The 20,819-nt window shown below is 38.4% G+C and overlaps 1 protein-coding gene and 1 long non-coding RNA gene across 3 annotated transcripts in view; one reads left to right on the forward strand and one right to left on the reverse strand.

Moving 5' to 3' along the window:
• The window catches only part of KIAA1671 (KIAA1671 ortholog), a 160,392-nt gene that overhangs the window by 63,120 nt on the left and 76,453 nt on the right, over positions 1 to 20,819 (forward strand). The gene's annotated exons all lie outside the window — the stretch shown is intronic.
• LOC140898986 (uncharacterized) lies at positions 9,607 to 14,965 on the reverse strand. The gene is made up of 2 exons (XR_013634721.1): positions 14,665 to 14,965; positions 9,607 to 11,382 (listed from the first exon to the last, which is right to left on the reverse strand). It is a non-coding gene; the product is annotated as an uncharacterized LOC140898986 (long non-coding RNA).

Here is a 20,819-nt window from a genome sequence, read left to right on the forward strand (position 1 = left end):
ACTTACTCAAAAGCTATACCTAAACACCTAAAATATTGCTTTCAAAAGTATTTTTTTCTAGCTGCCAAGCATGGCTACTGCCCAATATTTAAACATTATGGTATGGCGAGTGCTGCTGGGTGTAGATTTGCACTTGACCATTGTATTTTAACAGGTTTCTTCCCTATGAAGTCATTAAGGCCTAAATTCACTTTCTTTCTCCCATTAAACACCTATTCAATCAAATTTTAACGGGCTGTTTTTACTCTGGTATTCTACTTGCCTTAAATGGCTGCTTTTGCTCTTTGAATCTAACTGTTAATTGTTTTACCCTTTTACAAGTTTGACAGTGTTTGAATAAAAGGAGTTAATTATTGAGATACGTCTGGGTTACTCAATTTCAAAGGAATGCAAATTATAACATAACGTTGAGGCGGTTTTTTAACTTATACCAATGTATTCTCAAACAGAATGGTACGTTTAATCAGAGAGCTAGTCCCTTAGAGCATCACCTTTCTCATTTATTTTTATAGATTGGTATACATGGCATTGTCTTTATTAACCTAATGATGTTAATAAAGATGCCGATTTGTTAAACCTCTGAATGTTTGTTGCTTATTGAGTTAAACTTTGTTTAGAAATTGGAAGCAGAGAATTTGTTTCCCTCATTTAAGGTTTAATTCAGCAATCCCTCTTATATATGCTGAGTAGTAGTTGCCCACATGAGTAGCTGAGTGGGGACTACCTTTTGTAAGGAAGTGCTTTGCAACTGAATAAAGAAGTAAGGATGGCAAAAGTGGCCTTTTCTGTGTGAAGCACTAATTGCAAGCTTGTTTTTGGTAGGCATTGCTACACAATACAGCATGCAGACCTTCAAATATTTCTTTGGTTGTATAATTATAGATTCTTAAAAATCAAACATTCTTTAAATTGCATACTGCAAAATGTTGGAAGCCTATAATAGCCTTTTGTAAGTAGGAGGATATCCTTTATAATTATAATTTCTGGCAAGTTAACGGATTGTGTGAATGGCTTTGCTTTTGCAAATGTGTGGTGCGTCTCAAAATAGGCTAATAAATCTGATTTTTGGATAATCCAAAAATTGGGAGAGAGCTTTCAAAATATGTAACTTCAGTTTGCAGTAAAACAGACCTCCATTATATTTTCAGGGGATGTCTGTGTTACCATAGATATGAATTACTACTACTGGTATGTGTTATAAAGACTGACTATGCTGCTTTTTCATTATAGGAGGTCCAATCCCATAAAACAAACTTAGTTCTGTCACCTACATCTCTAGATGTCTGTTCTCCATTCTGCTGATCTACCATGTATCTGTCTCTCTCCTATCCGTCTTTTCTTTCACGTCACCCTGTCTCTTCACCTGATTGGGAAACCATTTTATCCAATGGGCATGCTTAAGAAAATATCAGCTCAGCTTTATGGCAAATCCATGACTTAGCAACAGCTGTGGTATACATATCCACAATGAGCCTCCCAAAGTGTGCAACTCATCCCTTCCCCCACTAAATTAGAAGAGAAGGCTTCTCATTCCCATAGGAATATGTGTATGTATATGTTCATATATTTACTGGTCCGACTTTGTACATGTTCTGATATTTAGATCACTCTTCAAAATTAAGGTGTTCATTTGGGCTGCCTACCGAATTTGTGGATCATTCTCCCTGTATTTGTGGCTGGTACAGTATAGAGCATATTGCCTCTGCTTAAACCTCAGTAACCTTGGATTTTCCTACAAGGGAGACAGTGTCTCTCCCTGTGCACAGCTGCTGCACTCGGGAGCAGAAGTCTTCATCTGGAGCTTTCTTGGTACATAAAAGGGAGTTGTTGGCAGAGTGTTCTCTGAGAGCCCCTTGACTTTGGAAGTCATAGAATATCAGGGTTGGAAGGGACCTCAGGAGGTCATCTAGTCCAACCCCCTGCTCAAAGTAGGACCAATCCCCAACTAAATCATCCCAGCCAGGGCTTTGTCAAGCCCAACCTTAAAACCTCTAAGGAGGAGATTCCACCACTGCCCTAGTTAACCCATTCCAGTGCTTCACCACCCTCCTAGTGAAAAAGTTTTTCCTAACTTCCAATTCACTCTCTTGTCCCTGTCCCCCACTTGTACAGAATAGTACAGATTTGTTGACCTTCTGGGCACACTGCCTAGCCCATCTCCTTAAAAAGCTGGGGTGGGGGATTGTGGGGGAGAAGCTACTGTAAGACTCTTAAGGGTGGGGGAGATTTTATTTTGCAGTTTTTTTTCTTGCTGGCTTATTGTTTCCTCTGGGTGTAGTTTTATTATTGTTAGCTGTACTTTTGATGGCAGGGTGACTGAAGGCTGAGATAGGAGACTCGCGTTTAAGTCTAATATAAAATTATCAATATCCATATAGCAAGGCAGTATCATTGGCATTAGTAAGATAATAGTGCCAACAGAGGTAAGCTTCCCCTCACATAAATATGATTAAATGAAGCACTGTCATGCAAACTAAATTTTAGGAGCTGTTTAATGGCAGCTGACTTTAATTTAAAATCCCTCTTCCAACACTTAGCTAGTGATTTAAATGGTGGCATGGAAGGAAGTGCAATCCTTGTAAAACATCCAAGTCACTGCTAAAAATAAAAATAGCCTTTTGTTTAGAACTTCTAATTATTAAGCAAAACCGTTTTCTGATTAGAACACAAGAGAGCGCTGTTACGCTACAGTAACTAATGTCATTTCTGGCAGGGTTTCACTCATTGCCTATTTTAATTGGAGAATTTGCATAAGTAAAAAAAACTTTTTGCTATAATTGGGAACAATATTAAGTGTAATTTCCTGTACACTTTTTAATAAAAGCAAATGTGAGAGTTTTGTGTAACTCAGTGACTGTATTTACATTAAAAAGAAAAGGAGGACTTGTGGCACATTAGAGACTAACAAATTTATTAGAGCATAAGCTTTCGTGATGAAGTGAGCTTTAGCTCACGAAAGCTTATGCTCTAATAAATTTGTTAATCTCTAATGTGCCACAAGTCCTCCTTTTCTTTTTACGGATACAGACTAACACGGCTGCTACTCTGAAACTAGTTTTTACATTGAATAAGATAAATGTTTGTAAACTAGAAAGCTTAACAGAATGACCAAGAGGGGGCCAGAAAGTATGTGTGTCCTTGGTTTTTTGTTTTTTTTTCTTTTTTCAATGTTCTAGGATTGGAAAACAAAAAAATTAAGACCACACTTCTTATCCTGAAACAAATTTTTTAAAAATGAATTATTTAACCTGATTTCTATATTCAAAGTACAAAGGTAACTTAACTGTCTTCCTCAACTAAGACTTTGATCAAAACTTGTTTTGACTCTGTTTCTGCTTTCCCAGGCTGCTGTCTGTGCCATTAATGCTGGGAGACAGCCAAGTTCCCACTATTGTTTCTATTCTCTCAGCAGATTTGTGACTTGTTAATACAGCCAGTACATGTTTACTGTATGAAAGGAAATGGCATTTTAGAGAACTACTTGAGCATGGTGAAAGTAGTTCTTTGTATTAGACTTTCCTCAAAATATGACAAAAAAAGTTGTGCAAAGTTGCCATGAAAATGTACCTTCAGCCAGATCCTGGAACCTTGAGTGAAGTTTGCAAAAACAGGCTGGTTTATAAATAAATGAAACTGCACTTTTCATGAAGCATGGCAGAAATTAATAAATGTAACCTATATTCCTGTAGAGATGGTATAGCTTGCTTGTAGAAAATTACAGTTCATAATAGGTAACCAAGTACTTAAGAAATTTCGTAAATATGGAATAGACATTAATGCAGCTGCATCTGAAGTAGCACATGATATCTGTTTCGTAGTGCTTAACATGGCTGCCTTAGAGTTGAGGAAAGGAAATAAAACCTATTAAATTGAAAATGCTGGAAGAATTTCAGTAAGCAGAATAGCCTTCTAAACTGATATTGGGCCCAGACATCAGAGCAAACTATGTACTTATCCTAAAAGACATAAACTTTGATAACATTTTCAAAAGTGCCGATCTACCCCAGCTGGACTTTATTTCATATAATGAGTCTTTCTTTAAAATGTCTGTAATTATAAAACTCTTCCCCAGCAATGTTGGGCATTCCCTGGGCAGAGGCCGTATACGTGTATGAGAGAGTGATACCAAATTCTTCAGCCAGTTGGCAATAAAAAGTCCCACTACTTGTCTTGATAACAAGGCAGGTTTAATGCTTCTTAAGGAATGCAGTTTAAAAGTTTGGTGGTTTTTTTGGCTGACTGGTTTTCAGTAATTTACGTCCAAACCATCATATAACATATCTTGTGCCAATAAAATGTGCAAGATTATCTGTTATCCTTCACTGCTTGAGGTTAAGCCATGATTGTGTCATAGAAATAAACATGAATTGTCAATATTTCTTGAGGAAAATGGTAGGTAGGCTGTTTTCCAATACATTTGCTGTATGCACACTGGTACAGATTTGCAATATGATAAACAACTAGTAGTTAAAGCTGGGCAATAAATTGTATGAAACTTCACATTGAAGCTGTACATCCTATTGCTCCATGGAAAACAATTATTTGAAATAGATGGGAGGATTATGCAGGTTGCATGAGTTGTATTGGCTTTTTTTGTTCATTATTCAAGCTATAACTCTATCTGTTCAAAGGCCTGTTTAATACTTTTACATATGCATGTGTAGGCCAGCTCCTGGTCTCAACATCTGCTTATCTGTCTACAGTAAGGAATCCCCTTGGCATAGGGGAATTTCTAGTTGTTGTAGGGTGACTCTCAAATCACCTGCTCGCTACTTGTATTGACTGTTTCTGTGGTGAAATGCAGCAGTAGTTTAACAGTGCATACTAACACTACAAAACACTTCAGGTCAGGAAGTGATAACCTAGATACATCAAAACTGCATGATGGAATTTTAGGGAGACAGAGTGTAATAGTCCAAACTGGAATTTTCCCTGGATGCCAGATTTAATATCCCTTCAATTGCAAAAAATTGTCAAGGGATTTTTAATGACTGTTACTACATGGGCCTGAATTAGCAAATAATACTTGACTCATATCAATCAATTTGAGAATATGCTACTGTAATTTGAATTCCTGTCCTTCTTTTGCTAATTGAGGTGATTTGACCTTGAGCCTCTATGTATAGCAAATCATTTTAGTATTTTCTACGTTGTCTCCTGTTGTAGTTTTAAACAGAAGTAATTTATACTGCTGTTTCGTCTTTTCATTCATCATTAGCCTTCTTGAGATGGAGGAGGAAGAGGATTCTTTAATCTTAGTTCCACGTTCCGCCCTCCAAAAACATGCTCAGCCCCTGTTGTAATCCATGAGAATACTTTCATGTAGCTGAGGGCAGAATTTGGCCTTCAGCACTCCTTTGTATAGGTTCCTTATGCAAACCGCTCTTTCAATGCCTGTAAATCTTGTATTGTATTTCTTGTTGACGTGTGTTGATGTATATCAACCTGTGAGTTATTTATAATTTCCAGCGTAGTCTCTTTATGCTGAATCAAGATGAATTAATGCTGTGTGCATTTTCTGAATAATACAAAAGGGAGACCTTGAAAATGTTCAAATCTGATTTTTTTTTTCCTTGCAGCTTCCATCCCACTATTGTGGGGAGAGATTGGATTTACCAAAGCAAAGTACTAATATAAAAAACTCCTACCTATGCAAACAGCAATAAAAATACTTGTAGATCTCTTTGAAAGTGTATTTCAAAATGTGTATCTAACGCTAGATCTCTTAAATATAAATGTTTCTGAAATTGTCCTCTATTGCATTTACAGGTCTGACATGTAAAGGAAATAAGGCCCAAAGTACCTGTTCACTAGCCTTTCTTTTGGTAATTTGAAGTGGATGCCATGCAATGATCTCACCAAGCAGGGCAATAATAAAACTGGAGTGGAACTCCTTCTATGAAATTAGGATAACTCTAACTTAATGGAAATCTGAAAGCAAATGTAAACCCTGCTCTTCTACAGACTCTCTATGTGAGTTTGGGCAAGTTACTTAGTATCTCTGTCCCTCAGTTCCCATCTGTAACATCTGGGGATAAACAGCACTTTCCAAACTTGTAGGATTTTGTAACAATAAATAAATATTGCGAGGAGCTCAGATACTATGGTGATGGAGGCTTTTATTCTGTCTTAACTGAAATATTGTCATTTTCTTCAGATAACAAATTTATTGACGTAAGCTGTCCATGTATATGCAATTTTCCTTGTTCTCCCTCCCCCTTTTTGATATTTGGATTTTCTTTTTTTTAAAGAATACTTATTCTTAGAATGTCTAGTTCACCTTCTTGTCAGTTCAGATCATTCTTCCTTATTATATTTGATTATTATTACTATTTTATTTTAGATTATTATAAACAGTAATAATAATAATAATAATTTTAGATTATTATAAACAGTAATAATAATAATAATAATACCAGGTCCAGATGGTATTCACCCAAGAGTTCTGAAGGAACTCAAATGTGAAATTTCAGGACTACTAATTGTAGTGTGTAACCTGTCATTTAAATCAGCTTCTGCACCAAATGACTGGAAGATAGCTAATGTGACACCAATTTTAAAAAAGGGCTCCAGAGGTGACTCCGGCAATTACAGGATGGTAAGCCTGACTTCTGTACCGGGCAAACTGGTTGAAACTATAGCAAAGAATAAAATTGTTAGACACATAGATGAATATAATTTGTTGGGGAATAGTCAACATGGTTTTTGTAAAGGGAAATCGTGCCTCACCAATCTACTAGAATTCTTTGAGGGGGTCAACAAGCATGTGGAGAATCCAATGGATATAGTGTATTTAGCTTTTCAGAAAGCCTTTGATGAGGTCCTTCACCAAAGGCTCTTAAGCAAAGTAAGTAGTCAGGGGATAAGAGGAAAGGTTCTCTCATGGATTGGTACTTGGTTAAAACATAGGAAATAAAGGGTAGGAATAAATGGTCAATTTTCAAAATGGAGAGAGATGAACAGTGGTGTCCCCAAGGGGCCTGTACTGGGGCCTGTACTGGTCAACATATTCATAAACGATCTGGAAAAAGGGGTAAACAGTGAGGTGGCAAAATGTGCAGATGATACAAAACTACTCAAGATAGTTAAGTCCCAGGCAGTCTGCAAAGAGCTACAAAAGGATCTCTCAAAACTGGGTGACTGGGCAAGAAAATGGCAGATGAAATCCAATGTTGATAAATGCAAAGTAATGCACATTGGAAAACATAATCCCAACTATACATATAAAATGATGGGGTCTAAATTAGCTGTTACCACTCAAGAAAGAGATGTTGGAGTCATTGTGGATAGTTCTCTGAAAACATCCACTCAATGTGCAGCAGCAGTCAAAAAAGTGAACAGAATGTTAGGAATCATTAAGGAAGGGATAGATAATAAGACAGAAAATCTCATATTGCCTCTGTATAAATCCATGGTACGCCCACATCTTGAATACTGTGTGCAGATGTGGTCGCCCCATCTCAGAAAAGTTAAATTGGGCTTGGAAAAGGTTCAGAAAAGGGCAACAAAAATGATTAGGGGTATGAAACGGCTTCCATATGAGGAGAGATTAATAACACTGGGACTTTTCATCTTGGAAAAGAGACTTCTAAGGGGGAATATGATAGAGGTCTATAAACTCATGACTGGTGTGGAGAAAGTAAATAAGGAAGTGTTATTTACTCCTTCTCATAACACATGAACTAGGGGCCACCAAATGAAATTAATAGGCAGCAGGTTTAAAACAAACCAAAGGAAGTATTTTTTCACACAATGCACAGTCAACCTGTGGAACTCCTTGCCAGAGGCTGTTGTGAAGGCCAAGACTATAACAGGGTTCAAAAAAGAACTAGATACATTCATGGAGGATAGGTCCATCAATGGTTATTAGCCAGGATGGGCAAGGATGGTGTCTCTAGCCTCTGTTTGCCAGAAGCTGGGAATGTGCGACAAGGGATGGATCACTTGATGATCACCTGCTCTGTTCATTTCTTGTGGGGCACCTGGCATTGGCTGCTGTCAGAAGACAGGATGCTAGGCTAGATGGACCTTTGGTCTGACCCAGTATGGCAATTCGTATGTTCTTATTATTACTATTGCATTGAAAATTTTGTGAGGTTCCCCAATATACAAATAAGGTACTTTGTGCCTGCCTCAGAGCTTACTTTTGAAATGAAGGCAGGATGTAACAAAGTGGCAACAAAACAGTAGAGTGTTTGAAGAGGGACAGATTGACGGTGATAAGATTATGTTGATCCTGAGCAAAGACTTAAGCATGGTATGGTCAAACAGAAATTTGAAAAGCTAACTTTTTTTTTTAAGTGCAAGTAGAAATAAATAAATGCCATTCTCTCCTTTTTTTATTTTCTCTCTACCAGTTTGTGGTTGGTTTTCTTTTGCACTTTTTTAAACATAGTGATTCGAGGAGAAGTGGGGCTTTTTTTCCTGTTCAAAAAGATCAAGAAATGTTTTGACAGATTCTTCAGGGGCATTGCTGAACACACACATCTTCTTTTGGTTGCTTGAGATTTGGCCAGTCTGAGAGATAATGTGTTATAATGTTAGTCTGCAGTCTGGCTAGACTAATAAACCTGTATTTGGTTAGAGATCTTTACTGCAGTTTACAGATTTTGATGTAAATATATTTATCATATGGTCAAAAAAAATCAACATTTTTGCTGCAGGCTTTACTGATGTTCCCCTGCCAGCTGAGGTGGAAGGGTAGTATTGAATGTTCATGAACATAATCATTCAAAGTACTATTGTATATTTTTAGCATGTCCTCAAGTTTACACACTCATACAGTGTTTACATGGAAACAATTTAGTGTGCATAAAGAGGTGTAGGGTGTGTGTGGGTGCGCGTGCATGCAGAGGGATGTTTTCCTGGACATTTTAAATAGTTTTACCTTCTGGAAAAATATATTTTTCTTGAAATTCATATTTTGGGGATTATATCTATGGTACTGTGGCTCATTGACTCAGACTTTGAGCAAGAAGGGACCACCATGATCATCGACTCTGATCTGCGCACTGCAGGCCACAGAACCTCAGCGTCCTACTCCTCTAATAGACCCATAACCTCTGATTGAGTTACTGAAGTCTTCAAATCATGATTTAAAGACATCGAGTCACAGAGAAGCCACCAATTAAATGCTTTAGAGAAGAATCGCTAATCTTACATTTTCTGAAACTTGGATTCACGCTTCTTACTCTTAAGATTAATTAAGATTTCAGTTTGTAAGAAAGGCAGTAAAACCAGGTAAAAATATCAATACTTTTATAAATCATTTTAAAAATTGGAGTGAAATAGATGGCAAGAGTTTAATAGTAACTTATGGCAAAAGTAATACATTTCAGTAATATGGCAGTGCGCTCTCTCGTTGACCCTATGTCACAGGGTGTCTCTTCAGCTACCGAGTGAGCAGTGCTGCTTAGCCCATTTTCATGGTCTCCTAGTCACAAACATACACAGTCTGTTTATTTTACACCACCTGTACCTTTTAATCCTCAGTTTCCACACATGATGGACATAGGACAGATATACAACAGAAGGAGCCTTTCAACCTGCTTTTTCCCTTCTCTGTTCACCCTCTAAGCTCCTCCCCTTGCTTCCTGTTTCTCCCAGTTATATATCCTCCCCATTACTAAGCCCATTAGCCCAACAATTGCCACCAAATGTCAGTAATTCCCCCCACACACACACACCAGGGGTCCGGTGAAAAAAATAGTATGGGATCATGTAATTGAAGACTCTATGATCATGCATATGCACAAAGAGGCTGAATTATGATTGCACAGGTAAGCTTAACTGTGGCATTCCCTAACTTTTGAGTGCCCCCCCCCGCCTCCTCTGCTATCTTGCCCCATCACTAAGGTATTTAAGTATTTTGGGGACGTTGGATATATGTACAGGGGAAGTGTAGATGTGTACCACACAATCAAAGCTTATGTCGAGAGCATGTTCCTGTGGATTGGAAGTTCTCAGTTAAGATGTGTGTTCTGTGTGATCACTGCACTCTGTGCAAAACATTTGTTCATTTATTGAAGGATGGTTTGTGTGCTTACTCTTTGTTTGTTTGTTTATCTGTATTACGGAAGCTCCCAAAAGCCCCAGACAAGTTCAAGACCCCTATGTATATGGTCCCTGCCCTAAGAACTTAAAACAAATTTGAAACAAGATTGAGCAAGTGAGTGTAACAAACCACTGAAGGGAAGCTTGGAAGGAAGATTGCGAGGGGTAGTAAGGCCACTTGGTTGCATTGTTTGGCTGTTGCACATCTCTATAGTTCCAGATCACACTCCTGTTCATTCTCACTTGTATGTACACTCTTGGACAAAACAATGGTGGGTGAGCTGACTAAATATGAGATACAGTTGAAATATTTACAGTTTAAAATAGTTTCTGACAAGAAGCTTGGAGAATTCATAAAGAATGTTTGTTCTGAGTACATTTTGTTAGACAAGTTTTGGACCAGTGGAAAAAATGCATAACTAAATTTGTCTGGACACCTTATCCTCTTATAAACAAACTTCAATACATTCATCTTAATAGCTAAATGAATACAGACAGTTAAGCAATAAGAATGCTTTACACTGACAACAAAACTTGTTAAACATTTTTGGCAAGCGTAGACATGTTAAAGACTATTCAGCTTTGAAAGCAACAGGTGTTACTTCATTACAAATATATTCTTGTAATTAAAATGAGGAATGACATTTAATATTACCTTTTTTTCTGAGTCATGTCAACCATACTTTTGTTGGGATGTTCCATCTTATATTGACCAAGTCAGAGTAAACTTAGACTTCTAGTATATTCAGAATTTCTTATTTAACAAAACACCCCAATTTCCAATTCTGGGATTTAAATATCAGCATTATGGCAATTGAAGTACTTAACTTAAAATCCAGTGTGGCTTTCTTCAAAATTCTGTGTTCTAGAATGTTCTCCTGACATAAGGTTTGTATTTAATTTCCTTGACTTGTGGTGGTGATTGGTTGTCTTTGTATTTTGTAGTTCACAAGTGTGCCAGAGATGCTTCAGAAAAACACTAAGACAAGTCTTGCCCTCAAAGATCTCATAATTAAACAATGGATTTAACAGGCAAATGAGGTCACAACATACATCAGGAAGGGTGGTGGTTGCTGGGTGGGGGTGGAGCAGAAGGCAGAGTTGCAGATCATAAAACACAGAGCAAAGTGTGTGACAGCCAGAGACAGAGTATTCTCAGTTGAGGTAATCCTGCTATGGAATGAACTTTCAGAGAAGATTAGATGAATCCAGAGTCTGACTGTCTTTAGGAAATGCTACAAAACTTTCCTTTCTGATAATGCTTTTCCACCGTGACCCAAATGACATTCACATTATTAGCTTTCATTTTTTCGTTAGCTTTTATTTGTTCTGCCAAAACAAACAAATCATACCTAGAGTTAAGATAGAAATACGTTTTCCAAAATTTCTCTATTTTTGACTAAGTAGCCTTCTTTTATAAATGTTTACTGAAAGACACAACCGTGAGTGTTTTATCAAATAATACTTCATCTGACAACAGCTTCCCCTTAGAATATAACATGCACAGAAATGAAAGAAACTTGGTTGGAAAACTGTTTCAGAAGTTTTGAAAAGAAAGTAGAAAAATGCTCAGGCAACAGGTTTTTTAAAAGAAAAGTTTCACATCTGTTTACAGAAATTCAATATGTAACTAAACAAGAAGAAATCTTCTCTGATTTTTATCCCAGCCCGTTGTCAAACATCTTTGATTTTGTTTGTGCCACCCCTTCAGTCAGGAGACCATATAACTGGTTGTGCTTTCAGGCTAGGAAATACTTTACAACTAGGTGTTTTTGCTTCCTGTTCCCAGAGACTGAGTCTAAAAATTCTTAAGTGAATTTAGTGCTGGGGTGAAGTGTTGAATTGCCAGCCATGGACACTGAAATAATGTAATATTGATGTACTTTGGCAACAGTTTGCCAATTATTGTTGGTGATGGTGGATTGTTTTGTGATGTGGACAACTTCCTGCTAAGCATTAGACTCAGATGATCCCATTTCATGTATGCTGACATGCATTTCTTTAGCAAATTGGGGCGGGGTGGGAAGGGGAGGAGATGATTGCAGGGCCCATTGTCTGACCTTTGTTTTCTTGGCTAGTCCCTTTGGGGGTGCGTAACTGTAGAGTTGCACTTGTAAAATAGGAAGATGGTGATGCACTCTGGCTGCGCATTGTTGGATCATTTTATTTTTATTTTTTGGAAAGGTGGGGAAGGCAAGGAAGAGAAATGTAGAAGTTCTTCAAATGTAGAAGGAGTTCTGGTTCTTGTGCATTCAAGGTCCTCATCAGTTTTAACATTTTAACTCTTAATATTCTTAACCGTTAATCCTACTGTGACTGATAGTGATTCTCATTGTGAACTATGGAGTGTTGCTGTTCTTTTCTTTCCTTAATTACTGTTGTCTTGCCACCCCTTGTTCCTTCTATTGTCCTCTGATAACCCTGAAAATATGCCTAATCACAGTGAGATATGGCAGCCAAACCTGTGTGGTGAGCACAGGAACACAGTCTGTATGTAAAGTCACCAGTGTCTTCCTTCCAATTGCTCCCTATAGTGAGGAGTTTGCTTGATGTTCTTCTATGCCTCTACCAGGAAGCTTCCCCCCCTCCCCCCGGCTTTCTTTACACATAAATGGAACAGTCTCAACCCACATTAAGGAGACTTCTTTGGAACTCTGTCTTTTCTCCCAAAAGTAGCAATTTAGTGGCACTAGTGCAAAGGATACAACCCTCCTTCCCCTTTCACTGTACTTGAGGAATTGTGTTGATTTTGGGCGTTCTCCATAGCCTGGGAGCAAATGATACTTGGGATTCAAATGACCTTTCCCATATACAGGGCCAGCTTTACGGGTGGGTAACCACCCAGGGCACTATGGTCTCGACTCCACCTGCTTGCTGTTCCATCTGTTGGGCGGCCACCCGGTGCTTGGGGAGCAGTACTTAAAGAGTGCCAAAGAAAGTTCTCCCAGAGCGCCATTTTCCCTAAGGCAGGCCCCGTCCATGTACTATATTGTGCTACAGAATGATAGCTAGAAATGCCCAGTGATGGCTTCGGCTAATGGCTCTAAAGTTTGGTTAATGACTGCTCCAGTCCTTATCCCATCTCCTGATGCTGCTAACAAGGGTGCCAGGTCCGAGGTGGTATTTTGTATGGGGATGGGTATCTTGTCTAATAAGAACTGGACCACGTCAGATGAACACTTAACAGTCTTTTGGCCACTGATGTCCTGGTTTGGGTTTGAATTGATGGTTAGGAAAAGAAATATTGTGTAAGCTATTACAAATCATGTGAGCCATCAGATCCCAAATCAGTGTTTCTTCACTACGATAATTCCATTATATAGGATTTTATTGCTATTACGGTACATTTTCCCTCAAGTGTTAGAGGAAAATGCATTCTGGTAATCTGGGTAAATATTTTCAAGTATTTGACTGTAAGCTACTGCTGTTTACATGTTTAAATATAAGCCATTTCCTGTACCTTCTGAAAAGCCATAACCTGTTGCCAACACACTCACTTCTCATCCACTGGTCACTTAGATGCTGGCTGTAGAATAGAATAATAAAAAAAACCACATGGGGGAGGAAAACCAAAGCCATCAGTGGAAACTGCTGCTCCCCTTTTGTAGTTGAGTGCAAAAAATAAATAAATTGTAGGTGCAGTAAGTGCAGTGTATTCAGCCCCTGCCCTCCCCCCCCCCCCAATTTTAAGGACAGTAAACTGGATTTAAAATGTCCCAAATGGGCACCGTTGAAAACTAAAACCACAAATCTAAAATCTTCAATAGGAAACTAAACAGAAATCAGAAACAAGCATTCTGTTTAAACATTACCAGAGATAACCACTGTTTCAGTTTACACAAGAGATTCCATTGCAGGCAGGTGCTGAACATCGTCCTTGCACTCAAATTCTGACCTGAAAACACCACTGCTGTTCCACTCCTCAGCCTTTCTTGAGCAGGCATTGTCACTTGTTTTATGTGGAAATTGGATGTGTGTCCTATGTTGTGTATATTTAGTGTTTGTTGCATTACAGGAAAGATCTCCTAGCTTTTGGCTGTGCTGAACTCTGTGGATTCCTTCTTGGGGTCTGAATGAGCAAGGTAGTGTAAACAACTGAAGATATGACCAACACAGGGACCACGCTGATGATTAGTCTAGATAGGAGGATAAGTGAAACTGCTCTTGTTTTACCTCAGTATAATCTGGGACGCTGCAAAGGAGTCAGAATTCTGTCTGGACAAAGAAAATAGACAAATACAGAGTCCTGAAAGTGCAGGATCACAATCAGTATTTCCAGTATGTTTTAATTCCCTGGGCCTTCGTGTAGCTCTTGGGCTAACTTTAACAGCAAACCAACTCAGTCTTGAAAATTTTAACAGAGCAGCTACTTGCATAGAGTATTGCTACATGGACAGGTGAAGGGAAAACTTTTGTTTATTTGGTCAGTGAGTCAGATTAAAAAAAAAAAAATTGTGAAAGCACATCAAACATTACATTGTTAGCCCTGGAGAGAACTTCCGTAATTCTACAGAGCGCCTAGTTCCCCATGAAGGACATGGGATTAGACCCAACATTTGGAAACATTTATATTACTGGCACCTATAGCCTGGTAAAACATGGTGTACTTACTTAGCTTGGCCAAAACAGCTTCCCCTAACCTAGAGGTTTGAGACTTCTTCTCAGTGGTCCTGATTTTTGTAGCCTGTCAGGTTGAGGAAGAAACAGAGCATTAGAATTAGCAAGAGAGTGTAATAATTCTAAAGAAACTGAATAATACATCTGATGTAGAAGAAAAACGATCATATGTTGGCTATAGGCCCTCATTATCTTGTATTAACCTAGTTTTGTTCAGATTTTTTTTAAAAGCAATTTAGGCCTTTTCGTGTGGACTGAAAAACAGAACTCTTGAACTACATTTCTCCAACAGTTCTTGCAGTTTTCCAGGTTTCACTGTTGTGAAAGGATATGTGCGCATGTGGGGCAAGCAGTAGTGGTCAGACAGGTATGAGGAATAACAAATAAAAATGAGTCTGTGAAAGGGAAAGGAGATGTATTCACAAATAGCAGACCATTTGAAAGTTTCTAAAATATCTGGAGTCTTATTTCATTTGTCAGAATATTGCAGCAATTTTTAATTCATATAACAACTTAAAAAAGAGTGACAAATATTAACATTATGGGATTTTATATGTTGTTGTTTAAATCTAACCTGGGACAACTGTCTACAGTATTGACAGTTCCTTTGTAAATGCTGAGTGCAAAGTATCTTTTAGACGTGGAAGAGCAGAGAGCCAAAAATAAGGGGCATCTCAAAATATCTGTTGACTTAGGGATTTGTTGCATATGTAACAAACTGGCTATAGTGTGCGCCAAATGCAAAGTGAACCAGGAGCTGTGCTGCAAAGTTGGCACAGTGTTCTAATTGTTTTTAAATAGTCTGCAGTGTCAAAAGCAGCTGGTTAACCTAAGTACCATTACTAATTAAAGAGAACCAGAATCAGTGTGGAATGCAAGATCACTGCAGCCTTACAAGGGCAGATTTAGGTCTTTAACAGTTCCTGGAGCCAGAATGTAATGTAGTCAAAGAAATAATCAGAGCCAAGATGGAAGTGGTCTCTGCCAATATTTCAGCACAAAATTAAAGTTTGGAGACACGCTGATACCTTGGAAAATGCTTAAACTGTAGATAGATTATTAATAATAAATTAATTGTTTAGCCACTGCTGTTTACCTAATTTAGAGAGCTGATGGTGAAATTCTGGGTCATGACTGGGGAAACAGCAGGGGACTGGTTTTAGTTCTGGCTTTACCCTTACACATGCTACAAAAGCTGAGTATCTAAGTTTCACCAGCCACTGAGGTTTTATATTTTTGGTATGTTTCATGGCATGCTGTGCTGTACACAAGCCTATTCTAATCTGACCTTCCAACTTTCTGTGAACATTAATTAATTAATTAATATAATTGCCCATATTTGAAGGCGTGCAAGAACTGAGAGTTGAAAGCAGCTTTTGGGAAAATTTAATTTAAATATCTAGAATTTTGTTTGCACTGTGGGCAGAAAAAGTGGGGATTGTTATTTCTTTGCACACAGTTGCGAATTTGTTAGTTGTAGGTGGAATAAATGTTAATAAAAGAAAAATGGGTATCCAACAATGTCTGAATAATATAGTCACTTGCTCTACTGTGCTAATTAGTCATACTGTACCATTTAGAAATGCATGTTCGTGGAAAGTGTTTTCTGGAATTGCAGACCCTTGACAAATCCAGGGTGACTTCAGCATGAGATAATCACCTTGTGCAGTACTACTTGTGTGGAATAATTCCTTACTTAGCTAAGGAGACTTCTGTACTGAAATGTTTGGAGCCTGGAAACTTGACATTCTCGAGATTTATAGAGTGGCAAGCATTGTACTTCAGAGAAAAAGCTTTAGAGAAAGCTTGTGTAGATTGACCAAAGGGGAAGTAAACAAAGCATGCATGTAACCAAAACAATGTCTTTAATTGAATTGAGAAGCACATATAAGAAGTTGCTAGCACAATGTATTTTGGTAGGCCCTGAATCAGTAAAAACAAGTTAACATTTCTCTTCTGTGTTTGGAAGATCTCTTCAGTATCAACACACTTTTATGGTACGCCATTCTCATAATTAATGCCATATATTATTACCTTTACTGTGAAGGTGTTTTCCATCTTCTCTTAAATTCTATTTTTAATAATTGTGTGCTTCTTGCACAGATGATGTATTTGCTTGGATCAGTGTTTTTCATAACTTAAAAACATAAATGGTTACCCCATGTCTCTTCCAGTACGGAAAATCACAGCTTTCAAAATCCTCTTCATTTATATCTTTGAAGCTTTGTTGCATTTTGGTTGGCTGTTGTAGTGGAGTCCTTTCAAGATCAGTTACATCTTTTTGCTAACTGGAATGGGAGGGGAAAGCAATCCATGTAGGAAGGTAGACGCTACCAGGATCAGTCCTGTCGCTGGCAGTGGCAAGTGGCGGATGTTTCTGAGGAAGGCGTTATGCTTCCCAGTCCATATAGTGCAGTATAGGTTAGAATGCCCTAACCAGCGTCATATTTACTCAGATACTGAAATACTCCTGCATCTGATCTGCCTGCATTAGTCCTCGTTCATTATTTTTACTGGTAAAGATGAACTTGCTGCTGGGAAGGAGACTGAGACCATGAATTAAAGTCCACATCATGCATTTAATTTTAAATTTAAACACAAGCATGGAGTACACTTTGTGCTTCATCTGCTGCTTGAGATTGAATTCATTTCCCCCCCTCATCTTTGAAGTAGCAATAAGATACTGCTTCTACTCTAGTTCTACAGACTAGTTCCACAGTTTGAGAGCACCACTCTCTTAAAAGATTGCCGTTTCATTCTCACTATATGTGTTTGCTTATAGACAGGAATAGATTCTCTTGTACACCAACTATTTTTAACTAATAAACTAGTTAACATTCTCATATGTAATGATGATAGCATGAGTTACGGAGGTGTCCTGAAATAGATAAATACGACTCTGTTGTGCATAAAACAGTGATGAAGATAATACATTTTTCTATAAAACAGAGCAAAAGAGGTTCTCTAATTTCTGTTTCTAGAGAGAGAATTTTGTAAAATTTGTGCTACCATAATAAAGCAGTGGAAACACCCTATAGAGGAAATATGTTGAGCTTTTTATGAGCTTGTAAAGTATTTTCAGTTAGTTACTGAGGTACAAGCGCTAACATGGATGTCTCTTCCCCACCAGTGAGGATGTCCTCCTGAGAATGCCAAAGGAAATTAAAGTATATGACAAATGGATAGTTAACAACACGTTTTAATTACTTGAGTGACGTGATTCACTGCAATAATTTTAATTTACCACTGTTTATTTCAGTTTGGTGTATCTTGATCTGTTTAAAGCTTATTTAATAGTAATTATACAGACCTAAACAGTACCAGCTGTGCAGCTAAAAGACAAAATGAATTAGAGTCTTGGAAACAGTTACATATATGCTTTAAAGCAGGGGTTCACAACCTTTTTCATTCTGAGGCCCCCCCAACATGCTATAAAAACTCCAAGGCTCACCTGTGCCACAACAACTGGTTTTCTGCATATAAAAGCCAGGGCTGGCGTTACAGGGTAGCAAGTAAGGCAGTTGCCTGGGTCCCCATTCCACAAGGGCCCCTGCGAAGCTAAGTTATTCAGGCTTTGGCTTCAGCACCGGGTGGCAGGGCTCAGGGCCCCAGGCTTCAGCTCCATGCAGTGGGGCTTCAGCTTTCTGCCACGGGCCCCGGTGAATCTAACACTGGCCATGCTTGGTGGACCCCCTGGAACCTGCCTGTGGCCCCTCCAGGGGCCCCTGGATCCTTGGTTAAAAACCACTGCTTTAAAGGACTTTTTATAGACAACCTATAGAAGCTTCAGTTGCTTGTTCTGGGACTACTTCCTTTCAACACCTAATTGTTTAAGACATTTTACTTAGTTTTGTTTCCATTAATTACATTCTGGTAATAATTAGTTCTTACATATGTGGGAGTAGTATACTATTATGTCTAGTTATGTGTTCATGTGTGTGAAATTCCCCAGTGTGCAATGTGGGCTGCTGTGTCTCCCTACAGGGTCTGCTCACACAGCCACTAGCATGTAAAATCACTCTGGGCTGAATAAAATGAATCCATCCATGAATTACATACAGGGCAACACCCGCATATCCCCAGTCCGAGTGTCGCTGCCCCAGAAAAGTGCAATTTACACTGTTCATTTCCCTCCTGGACAGTGTAAGCTCATAGTCATGTCATTGCAACAATGGATAATGATTGTTTTAAAGAAAAAGCTATGTAAATATAGGAACGCTCTTTCTCTATAGGTTGAGTTGTTTTTCAAAGCTCAGAAACAGTATTTGACCTCTATGATGAGAACATACTTAAACAAACTTCCCAATATTTGCTGTGTTAAGGGATGGTCTCCATAATGTGGGGACTTACTTTTGCTAATACAATTTCATTTTGGTTGCAGCCTAAAAGTAATTAGTGTTTATGACCAGCTTTGGGAAATCTGAGATGTAAAATACTTTAAGTGCAATAACCATATGTAAATTACTAATTATATCAGTATTACAGATCAGTAATAATTCTCAGTTTATACTAAGCAATGACCCTCAGACATAGAACTTTTCACTGCTCTTGTGAAGCCTGTACACTTACAAATATAAACTAATGCCTTCAGGAGGAATTTAAGGAGATTAGTCACACAGTAATCATAACTTTATTACTCTTTCATGCAAACAGCTGTAGGAATAGCCTTGGCATCCACACAACCATGCAATTCTAGGCTCGATTAGGGTGGTTAAATGACCCAGAGTAGTGAAGTTTTGTCTCTAAAATACATGGTTTTAAAAAAAAATTAAAAGCAAGGCTGAAAGGGAAGAGAACAAGGAAAGCATAATAAAAAGAATGAAGAATCAGCTTTTCCTGGTAGACAGAAACACTTTATTTGTAAAAGGCACCAATCACATCGTGCTGATGCTGTCTTTATTTGCCTTTCACATTTATGATCTAAAGTTTAATATTAGGTCTTTTATCTAATATTAAAGTCATAATCTAAAATCTTAACTGATTCCTGGCAAGATACATACTATTGTATTACCTTATTGTATGCAAGAGAGAAGCATTGTTAATTAACATGATATAGTTAGAATAATCCTTCAGACATTACTGGCCCTATTGTCTGTTGGGACTGACCATATGAAGAAGACGGAAATCCACATGGCAATACCCACTTTTCCTTTTCTGAAATTTAAAATGAGCTCTAATTCTTAATATGTTCTGAAGCTTGCTTTTACAAGTATTTTTTTCAATTGTTCTTAAAATGACTAAGATCATGTTAAGATTTTCAAAGATCTTACTTGTTAGTTAATGAAGCTCTTTCACAGAGTGATACTAGTTCAGAATATGGAAATGAAATAAAAACTCAACCCCCAAATAAGGCTGTATTATTAAGTCATGCTTCCTAGTTAACTAGGAGAGGCAGGTAAAAGAATGCTTCTTGTAGTACTGATTGTCACAAAGTCATGCATAACTAAATTGAACTAGACAGGGTGGATTTGATTTAAATCATGATTTAAATCTGTGACAGGGTCAGGCCTGATGGCTACAGGAGAGTGAGAGAAGGCAGATATATTAGCCCCAGGTTAACTAGGTCCCTTTTCCCTGGATAAGGTAACAGGGAAGGTTCCAGAACAATCAAGAATCTTCTGGAGACAATTAAGACAGGCTGATTAGAACACCTGCAGCCAATCAAGAAGCTGCTAGAATCAATTAAGACAGGCTATTTAGGGCACCTGGGTTTAAAAAGGAGCTCACTTCAATTTGTGGTGCATGTTTGAGGAGCTGGGAGCAAGAGGCACTGGGAGCTGAGAGTGAGAATGCGTACTGTTGGAGGACTGAGGTGTACAAGCATTATCAGACACCAGGAGAAAGGTCCTATGGTGAGGATAAAGAAGGTGTTGGGAGGAGGCCATGGGAAAGTAGCCCAGGGAGTTGTAGCTGTCATACAGCTGTTCCAGGAAGCACTCTAGACAGCTGCATTCCACAGGGCCCTGGGCTGGAACCCGTAGTAGAGGACTGGCCCAGGTTCCCCCCAAACCTCCCAACTCCTGGTCAGACACAAGAGGAGTTGACCTGGACTGTGGGTTCATGAAAACGGCCAAACTGAGGGCTGCCGTGAAGCTCCAAGGTGAGCAAAACTGCCAATAAGCGCAAGACCCACCAAGATAGAGAAGGAA

Source organism: Lepidochelys kempii, chromosome 15 (assembly GCF_965140285.1).
Source record: "Lepidochelys kempii isolate rLepKem1 chromosome 15, rLepKem1.hap1, whole genome shotgun sequence".
NCBI classification, from domain to species: Eukaryota; Metazoa; Chordata; order Testudines; family Cheloniidae; genus Lepidochelys; species Lepidochelys kempii.